The following is a 10,120-nucleotide window of genomic DNA, read 5'->3' as shown; positions in this document are numbered from 1 at the left end:
AGCACCAGCAAACTGCCAAACTGCCTTGGGGACAGGCTGAGAGAGGTGGGACGGGAATGCACATTTTGGCAGGATAGGCAGGGAGAGGTGGTGTAGGAATGCGCATGGAGTGAGGACAGGCGGGGAGGGGGGAACAGGGATGCACGTGGAGTCAGGACAGGCAGCCCCAGGGTGAGCACAAGGCCCTGGGGTATGCAGCCACAGCAAGAAATCTGTCTTCAGAGGGGGAACCCTATGGCTGAGCCAGGATGCCATGAACAGTTTCTAAGGAGAGTCCTGCAAGCTCTGCCCACCAGTAAGACTCATGGGAAGGCAGAGGGTGTCTCACTGAACAGAATCAGTAGCAGCCAGTAGCAGGCCTGGCAGAAGAGTGTGACTGTCACCATGACTGTGTGGCATCTGGCAGAGAGCAAGGAAGGGACTGCATTAACGCGCCAGCTTTTCAAGGTACTGAAAGCTGAGCAAGTGTCAGTGTGATGGGAAATGGGCTCATCCTCTGCTGGGATTGACCATTCCCTTGTAAGGGCTGCAGGCAGCACTGAGCTTGAGGGCAGCAGAGGGGCAGACATCTGCACGAGGGAGCACGGGGCACAAGTGTGTGTGTCTGAAGAAAAGGCCCACATATTGGAGAAGGGGAAGGAATGCCTTTTCTTCCCATGCCCCACCTGGCAGCCAGACCCAATGCTCACCCTGCCAGCATCCAGCAGCAGTGACACATCCCCAGATCCCACGTGGCTCCATGCAGCAGCCGTGCCATACAGAGCAGGGGCTGCCAGGCTGGGGATGAGCATGCAGGTGGCTCTGACACCTCTCTGACTACTGCTCTGGGGATGTCAAACTGTGTAGGACCTCGTATTCACCACTGAGAGCTCTGTGCATGCTCAAAACATCCAGCTTTGAGGCTAGCCCAGCTGCAGCATAGCCTGCGGACAGGCCAGCTCCCTGCACCGTGCCTGTCCCAACCTGGGGTCACAGGAGCTGCTTCCCAGACCCCTGGCTGGCATGACTCCGCTCATGGCAGCGCCCAGGAGTGCTGATGCAGGACCAGATACAGGGGTGCAGGCTGGTTCCCTTTCAGCCAGAGAAAGGACCGCGCGGCAGTTGTGGCACCATCCCGGGACTTGGCAGTGAAATCGGCATCTGCCGTGCGGACTTCCTTCCTCGGGCCCTTAGCTGGCTTCCTCCCTGCCGCAGGGCCCCTGTTTGTACAATGAAACCCACAAGGTCTCTTCTGAACAAACTTCAGTGGCGGCGTTGCCCACGAGTGGGTTTCACGGCGCAGAGCCCGTTTCCCCGTGCTGTGATGGTCGTGGGGTAAGGAGCCAGACTTCACGCACCAGCAGCTGCCCGGGTGGCAGTACAGCGGAGATGTAGGCGAGGACCGGCAGGCCAGGTGCTGCTTCTGGAAAGCATCGTGCAAGGGAGTAGCACGTGTGTGTGCAAGCACCAACCTCCGGCTGCAGGCAGGAGGCCAGGAGCAGGCAGGAGCCCTTTCTCCAAGGGGCGCTGAGGTCCTCGCTTTAGAAGAGAGATGCAGACCTCTTTGCACCACGGGTACACCTTTGGGAATGGGAATCCCAACCAAAAGGAAAAGGCAATGTGTAGCACTATTGCTGCTGATCTACAAGCATCCCGATGGCTGGTTTGCCACACCAGGCAGATGCAAGCAAGGCATCAGCGTGTAGCTCCTCCACACGTGCCACAAGGCCAGCGAGGAAGATGGGGAACTGAGCTCTGTGTGGGAACTGGGCTGAACATGCTCCCAGGAAAGAGCTGTCCATTGGTGATGGCCACAACATGCTCTGTTTCCATGACTCTGCACGATTGCCAAAGATTGAAATATCCAGCGGCATCTGGTTCAGCTTCAGAAAGGGGAAATGTATGAAATGAGGAAACTTGAATAAAATGAAGCTGAAAGAAGTAGCACAGTCACACAGTGTCCAGCAAGCTTGCAAAGGTTTAAGGCAGCCTTTCAGGGTTCCTGGTATCAAAATGTAGAGAGGGACCAGCAGGGCTAACAACCAGGGACAGAGGTTATTCACTACAGAGATGCCCCTTCAAAGAGCTGAAGTCAAGGCTAGATGACAAAAAGTAGTATCAGTCAGGTAAGATGTAAAAGCTTGATAAGACAAAAAAGAGAGCAAAGAGCAGCCTGTAGAAGCAGCCAGCAGGTTTTCCTGCAAACATTTCAAGAGCTCTAAATCTGCACCAACGCCTGCAGGGTCAGTAGGATAGCATGTCCCCTGGGGTTAGGACTGATGTCCCCCGTCGTGGAAAAATTGCTGCGAATTGTGGCTCAAATGTTGGCACACCATGAGGCTTGTGGCAAAACGGGACACGTGCCTGGACCCCGGGATCACTGCCGACACCCTGCTGAAATACACCCTGCCCAAATACACCCTGCCCAATCTCCCGGCTGTACCAGACCTGCGCTCTGTGACGGGGCGGCACGGGGCAGGAGGTGGGACCTCCCAAACCCAGAAGCCCAGGGACACCTGTGCCCTGTCTTGTTGCAAGCGAACCAAAGCTGTCTTTGTGGCTTTGGGTTTGCCTGGTGTGACCGGAGCATGTAGCTGCTGGACCCACTGGGGAAGGTGACACCGGCTTGCGACACCCCTCCATTCTCTGTGCAACAGCCCAGGTTATGCTCAAGGCTGGATTATTCTGATGTGGAGCAAGGGGAAGTGTGGAGAGTGAGAGAGTGAGAGAGCAAGAGGGCTTACTGGCAACTGCTTGGGCCATACTTCCTCCATGGCTTCAGAGGTTTCAGATGGGGTAATGAAGGGCTTTTGGACTGTTACGCTGTTAACATAGGAGCTGACAACCATTGTGCTGGGAGCGGTGCACAGAGGGAACAGGCGTGTGACTTTTTTAGTCTAATTTATGGTATTTCCCTACTAATTTTCCAAAGAACCTCCCAATGAGGAACCTATTCCTAGTGACACGGTTTGCTTTTGCAGCCCTTTCATTATCTCTAGAAAGACCCAGAAGCACCAAGGGGCAGGGAGAGGTGACGTCAGAGTTGCTGCTGTTTCTGGAGACTGGGGAGCAGTTGTTTCCCCCACCCCACCCCACAAACCTCCCACTGGAGGCAGAGCACAGCTACCTCCCAGGCTGTGCCCAGCTGCGATGCCAGGATCCTGACCCTGTGCTTGCAGCTCCAGGGCAAGCGTCTTTGAGTACGGTAAATCCTCCGTGGGCAAGCTTCATATCTGAGCGAAGGAAATAAAAAGGTCGGCTCCTGGGGTGCACCACTGGCCCTGCCAACCGTGTTGCAGGTAGAGGTAAAACACAGACAAGGAAGAAGAGGCTGAGATTGCCTTTCTGAGCATAAGAGGGCATAAGGAAGGTTGCTGGGCAGACACCAGCTCTGTCCCTGAGAGGTAAAAGACCGCTGGAGTATCTGCCCTCAAGCACCATAATTGCAGAAAAAAACAAACCAAGACTTCTACCAGGTTTTGCTCAGGGTCAGATTTTTGGGGTGGCTGGGGAGGGTGTATTTGGAGAGGGTCACGCCAGATTGGTCTGCTCGATGCTGCTGAATAAAGGCGTTGCAGAGTGTGCAGATCAAGTGGAGGATGTGCATCTGCAGAAAGCAGAGCCTGACCCCAGGCTTGGGAGAACCGGGCCTTGCTGAAGAGCACAATAAAGAGGAAGGCCATCACAAGGGGCTGCAGCCCAGCTGCGAAGGCCCAGAAAATATTTCAGGGCTTGTTTTTCTCCCAGCTGCATGTTTCAGGTGGGGTGTGGGCCAAGCACATCCAGTAAGGGCTCCTTGCCCTGAGCCAGCTCTGATGGTCAGGTCTGCTGCCGTGGCCAGTGCCACCAGCCTCCAGCCGCACAGACAGACCCACCGGCAGACCCTTCTGTGCCGCCTTCTCACCCTTCATGGTCATTCCCGCTCCCAGCATCTGTTGGCAACACTACCTGCCACAATTTCTGGGCTCCAGGTCCCCAGGGCTCTCATCAGCTTGTCCCAGAGCATCTGCTCTCAGCCCAGTCTCGAGCATCCAGACACTTTTACCAAAACCTTGGCTTTCCTGCCCTTGGCATGCACTGCCAGGTAATCAAGATCATCAGCGCACTTCAGAAGTCCTTTTTATCTCACTCCTTATCAGGCAGTAACAAGGTGAGGTAGCCTCTGCTTGACTTTGCTGTGCGAGTATGGAAGCTACATCTTCCTGGAAAACCCCAGTCATGAACCAGTGCAGCTCACATGTCCTGCTGGGACAGCTGAGATCTGTGCCTGGAGAGGGGGCTACCCAGCTGTTGGGGCTAGCAGCTGCTACTTCCAGAAAGCCTAAAAACTGCAGTTCTCAGGCAAGAGATCAGAGAGCAGCAAGACCACAAAAGGGGCATGAAGCTGCCCCGTGCGCAGAAGAGAAGAACGAAACCGGCGCTGACACTGGCGGAGGTTCCCTCTCCAATGAGGAAGCCTCTTGCACCGTATGTGATTTCTCTGCGTGGCTGTTTCCTTTCTGTTCTTACAACCTTGCAGTCAGGCGGGTGTGCTGTGAGGCTGCCAGCGGGTCAGAGACCTCAGTCCTGCCCTGAAGGACAAGCAAACATGGCCCTGCGATGGGCATTTCTGGTCCTCACACCTCTGCTGACAGCACAGGAGGGGAGATATCTGAACCTCAATGCCTATGAAGAACACGAGGAAACAGGTAAGAAGCTTCTTACCTGCAGCGAAGCAGGTTTCGCTGCCTGCCTGCTGCAAGGTTGCTGTGCATCCTACCCAGTGCAGGACATACTGGAGAGGACTGGGGCTGATGGCCACGCCAGGGTCCGGGACACTATCAGCTGCGTTGTGGTGGGGTGAAGCTCTGGGGCTGGAGGGCAGCAAACCTCAGTGTGCTGGGAAAGCCTCTGCGGGGCCATGCTGTTGCTCCATGGAGCGGGAAGTGTCCGTGGGAGCATGAGGTGGACGGCTCTCATTGCACAGCGTGCAGATGCCATGTCCTCACCGCAGTGGAGATGGGTGCTGGTGCCCAGAAAAGACCTGGGGAGCCGTAAGCTGAGGCCCTGTGTGTCCAGGAGACCCTGAGAGCAGGAATTATGATGGGGGCACTCCCAGGGCTCTGCTGGGCTCTTCCTACACAGGCTGCATGCTTTGATCCCAGCAGAGTCATTTGGTGGGTAGCTGCAGGCTCACCTGGACGTATTTAAAAGATAGGTGGACAAAGTGCTTAAGGACATGGTTTGGCGGTGGTAAACTGCATTAGCAGTGTTAGGTTAAGGGTTGGACTTGATGATCTTAAAAGTCTTTTCCAACATAAAAGATTCTAGGATTCTATGTTATGTGATCTCCCAGGAGGCTGCGCTGCCTGGGGTTTGAGCAGTGGTCCAGGGTCTGTGACCTTGCATTGCTCTGGATCTGTCTGAATCGGAACGTTTCTCTAAACCAATCTTGATGGAGCTAGGTGCTAAAAATCATTAAAGTATCATCTAATTACGCTGTTCTGATCTGCTGTGGGGATGTGCCTGGGCTGACGCAGGTTAGAGAAACTTGCTGATCAAGTACCCTGGCTATGATTGTGGCCAGGGAATGGGACCAAGATCTTTAGTTGCTGATATAAAGTGACGGCAGGGTCTGTACTGTGTGATACAGGCCATAGGAGCCCATTCCCAGGGGAAGTGTGTCCCTGTGGTTACAGGGATCATGAGCACAGCACACTCAGAAATGAAGGGCTAAACCTGAGACAGAGGATATCCTCCTGCCCTGAGTGACTTCCCCTTGCCCAGATCCCACACTGAAGCTGTCCTCCAAGGACGGCATGTGCAACCGTGCCCAGGCATTGCATGTATCCCCAGCGTGTTGGCACGGTGCACGCTGAAGCCAGGACCTGGCTGTATGTACCGTGAGCTGTGGGACACAGCAGGGACCCGGTGGCCAGCAGACCCTCGGCTTGCTCTGCCCATCTCAGTCACCCAGCCATCCGTGGAGGAGTCTGGGGCTGCCTACGAGAGAGATTGCATTGCTGAGTCTGCACCTTGGTGTCTATGAAAAGAGGAACCAAGACAAAAAAACATTTGGCAGCCGCACCCGGCACTGCGCGCAACCCTGCCTGCATCTTCAGCACATGGGCTCATCCCGTTACAGGACCTATGTTGAGAGCCCTGCATGATGGATCGGGAGCCTTCTCTCACTGAGGGATAGGACAAGGGGGGTGTCCAGGATGGGGCAGGAGGGTCCCTTCCATCCCTGTTAGGGTGGAATGGGCCTCCGTGGGGCAGACAGTGGCAGTGGGGCAGGGTAAAGCTGCTGGGCAGAGATGGGGGACATGGGGCCAGGACACCACCAAAGGGGTTCCTTAGCATATCCCATGGCCCTGGCAGATATCGGGTACAACCGGGGAGCCCAGGGAAAAGCAAAGAGGAGCAGACAGAGGATGTGGTTGGTGAGTGTGGTATAGGTGTGAGCTAGCACAGCACTGCTGCTCTGCTTACCCCGTCACAGGCACTCCGTGCACTGAGCAGGGTACATTGTCTCATTGTCCTGTGGTCACCTTATTGTCTTGCTCTGCGGTTCTTACAGGGTTCCCCCACCCAGCCCTGAGACGCCACACCTGCACAAAAGTCCTCTTACAGTCACAGTGTGCATGGGAGGCAGGTGGAAAAGCTCCCACAGGAGGTTTTCCCTGCAGAGGCAGGGTCTGTGGTCCAGGATGGCCCTGGCCCCTTCCTCATCAGCCGTGCTTGACATTACATGGTGATGTAGTAGCTGCAATGCCAGATGGGTGGCAGGGTGCTAGGTAAAATAAGGCCATGCTCAGTCTGAAAGGTTTTGTGTCGGTGAGACTCGAATTTCAAGCAGTGCCTAGAGTAAATCTAGATTAAAACTAGAGTAAACAGCCTGTGAAGGAGCGCCCTGGGGCTTGACACCCGTGGGGCTGTGAGCTGTGAGCTCCACCATGCTTCCACTTCCCATTACCGGAGTACACATCCAGGAAACAAGTATTTCACCTCCTGCTCCTAAAACCCTGTCAAAAGCCCTTTTGCGTGGCTGAGCAGTGCAGGTTAAAGTGCCACCATTTCCCTGCTCTTGTTCGATGACCTGTTTCGACACCTTCCTTTCTGCGGCAGTGCTCCCTGGCAGAACAGCCCTGGGGTCTCTCTGCCCCTTACCCACTCGGCAGCTTTGGTTGCTGGCGGTGAGTACAGAGATGCTTTAAGACCCGCGCACAACTCCTCAGTGGTGTGCAATACCGCTCACCTCTGCTGCAAACGGTGCTTGCTTTTCTTAGCTCCTCTCAGCAAGCACATGGCATCCGACACAGCATGACTCCAGTGTGCCTTGCTGTCACCTCTGTTAGCTGCTGAGCTGCCAGGGGAAAAGGGGTGAACTTTGCCTACTGCTCCTTAAAGTTCTCCTTGTCTTTTATTCTTTGTCTATGGGATAATATAATGTAAGAAAGTACATCTTTTGCTGTTAAGCAAAGGGCTGAACCCGGGAGCCTGACCTGAATTCCCAGTACAGCTATTTCTCCTTTTTCCTGATTCTCTCCGACATCTGCTTCTGGGGCATGCTGGGGCTTTGTTTTGCCTGCCAGATGCATAACTCCTCTGCAGCAGGGACAGGCAGCCCAGATATTTCTGTAAAATGCGTTCTATATTCATGGGTATTAAACAATATTAACAACGAGGGTTTTCATTTAAAAGTGCAGCTGGAAAAAAAAGAACTGTAAACAGTTAATCTCTGACTGTATGAAGCAAATAGACTAACCTTTCGCAACCACTCCTGCCTCAGCATTCAACAAGCCACGTTTTGCAGCCAGCACACGTTGCACGTTACTAAGAGGCGCCTGTTTGGTCACATCTACGGCATATTTTCCATGCTGAAATTTCAGTTGTCTCAGCCTCTTTCCTATAGCTGGGGGCAGAGGGTCTGTGGGCGGCTCTCTGCATACCACAGTGCCAGGTAAAAAACAGTGTTTGATGACTGTTTCTTTACTCTCCCGGATGCTGTTAGTCCCTACCAGGCTAGAAGATGAGTATTTCTTTCCCCTTTCTCTCTCAGCACACCCCCCTTCTCCAGCAGAGCCCTGTCGCCCCATGCACAAGCGTGTGCATCCATCTCCTTTGCGCCAACAGCGAGCTCCAGCTTGCTGTAGATCCCGTACCCCCTGACGCCCTGGCACCACACAGCTTCCCATGGCCACCACTCAAGCACACGGACAGCCTTACCCTAGGTTAGAGCAAAGGCGCCTTTGCTCCAAGGAGCAATTTTCCCATGGCAGATGTTACAGAGTGATTGGGGAAGGAGCAGTAAGAAGGAGCAGCCAGGACAGAGGTGTCCCCCCGAGCCTGTGCATCTGGGCTGCACCCAGCAGTCATGGATTAGCTTCTCTCAGTGAGTCTCAGGTGGTAATAACATGCCTGCTAGGCTTGGGCTTATTGGAGAAGTGAGGTTGAATTGGATGGTGTTTGGCGATGTTCTTGAGACAAAAGCAGGCGTGGACTGATTCTGTGGGGAAGCAGAGACTCTGAGGCTTTACCCTCAAGCAGCCGTCGGCACTGCCACCAGGAAGGGCTCTGAGGGGCCGCAGATGCCTGGACGCTGTGACACCCTGCATGTCTTCGGCTCCTCTGCAGTTCCAAGGGCGTGGGCAGGAGGACAGCCCTTGGAAGGGCTGCGACAACACAGGAACCACTGGCAGGATGGAGGAAGAAAATGGGCTTTGGCAGCCTCCTGGTCTGTCTTGCTGGTGTACAGTACCCCGTGGCAAGCAAGCAGGCTCATTTTGCCATACCCATCCCTCTGTCAGACAGCATTAATTCCCAGGCTAATTTCTGAGGATGGTGCAGTCCCCTACAGCAGCGCCCTCCAGGCTCTGGCTCCCCTGAGGGTAGGGGTGAGCTGTGGGCTCTGCCTGCCTTTTCTGACCTCTGCCACCCGGCCCTCAGGCTCTGCCTGGCCCAGTCCATGCCCTGCCTGGGACTGGGTGCTGTATCAGCCCCTGCCCACCCCATCTGTGAGCACGACAGGGCCGCATCAGCCAGGACAAAGAGCACAGGGGAGTCTGCAGGGAACAAAAAAGGTGGTCAAATGACCACCCCCACAGCTCAGAGAGCTCAGAAAGGACAAGTTGCAGATGACAGGCATCCCGCCGATGCTTGCAAGGGGCTCTGTGGCACAACCAGGTACAAGGAGGAAGCAAGAGGGTTTGCCTGTGGGACGGCTCACCGGTGTGGTCTTCATGCCCCAAGGGTAGATGCGCCCACTGACCCACTGCTGGCACACGCGCGGGCTCTGCAGGAGCACGTTTCAGCCATCTGCCCTTGCCTGATGCCACACTGGAAACCACACCAGAACATGGCAGCATCCCACCACCCCCTCCTAGGAGACATGGTCAAGAGGACTGAGGAAGCCCCGGAGTAAATCTGCGCCTCTGCCAGGCCCTTTGCACCTGAAAAAAAGAAAAGGAAAAAGATCGTGACATCTCTGGCAAGGGATTAGGGCTGATAAATGCTCAGGTTTAAGAGAAGTGGTTCACTGGAGTCTTGATGAAGGTGACCAGCCTAGTCAGAAATGTGTGGCTGTTGTCCCAGCTCGGTCCAAGAGATCCCTTCACACCTGCTTCCAGCCGGGAGCCTTACACAGCACCTCTTTACTTGTATTTTAGTGAACTCCCATAACAAAGGGAAATGCTGAATCAATCCTAAGTGCCTGTCAGCAATAATCCCTATAATGCTGAATCCACCTAATTTCAGCCTGCAGAAGTTTCACGTTTTAATTAAAAAAAAAAAATTAAAGAAAGACTAATTCTTCTTAGTGCTACAGTACGTCTGCACTGTATTACACCTCTAAAGCAGCAACCATGAGATATGGCCTTTTTAAACGTAGCGTTACCCCTTACCTCTGTAAGGAAGCAGCATACAGAGCCAGAAACCTCTAGAAAGGTTTTTAAAGTGGGTTGGGTTGGTTTTTTTTTTTTTTTTTTTTGGTTGTATCAGCAGCAAATGCTGTTCTTCATGAAGGGCACTAAAAGTTTTGGTGTGAGGCTCAGGGAAGGCTGAGAGCAAGATAAAGCTGTGGTGTACAGCTGCAACCACCCTGACAGCAGACCATCAGTCTCTCTAGGAAGACACAGTCCCAGATATCTCTCTGAAATCTGCA

This window comes from Eurypyga helias, unplaced genomic scaffold (assembly GCF_000690775.1).
Source record: "Eurypyga helias isolate BGI_N326 unplaced genomic scaffold, ASM69077v1 scaffold20862, whole genome shotgun sequence".
Taxonomy (NCBI): domain Eukaryota; kingdom Metazoa; phylum Chordata; class Aves; order Eurypygiformes; family Eurypygidae; genus Eurypyga; species Eurypyga helias.
Note: the sequence above shows the minus strand (reverse complement) of the source record.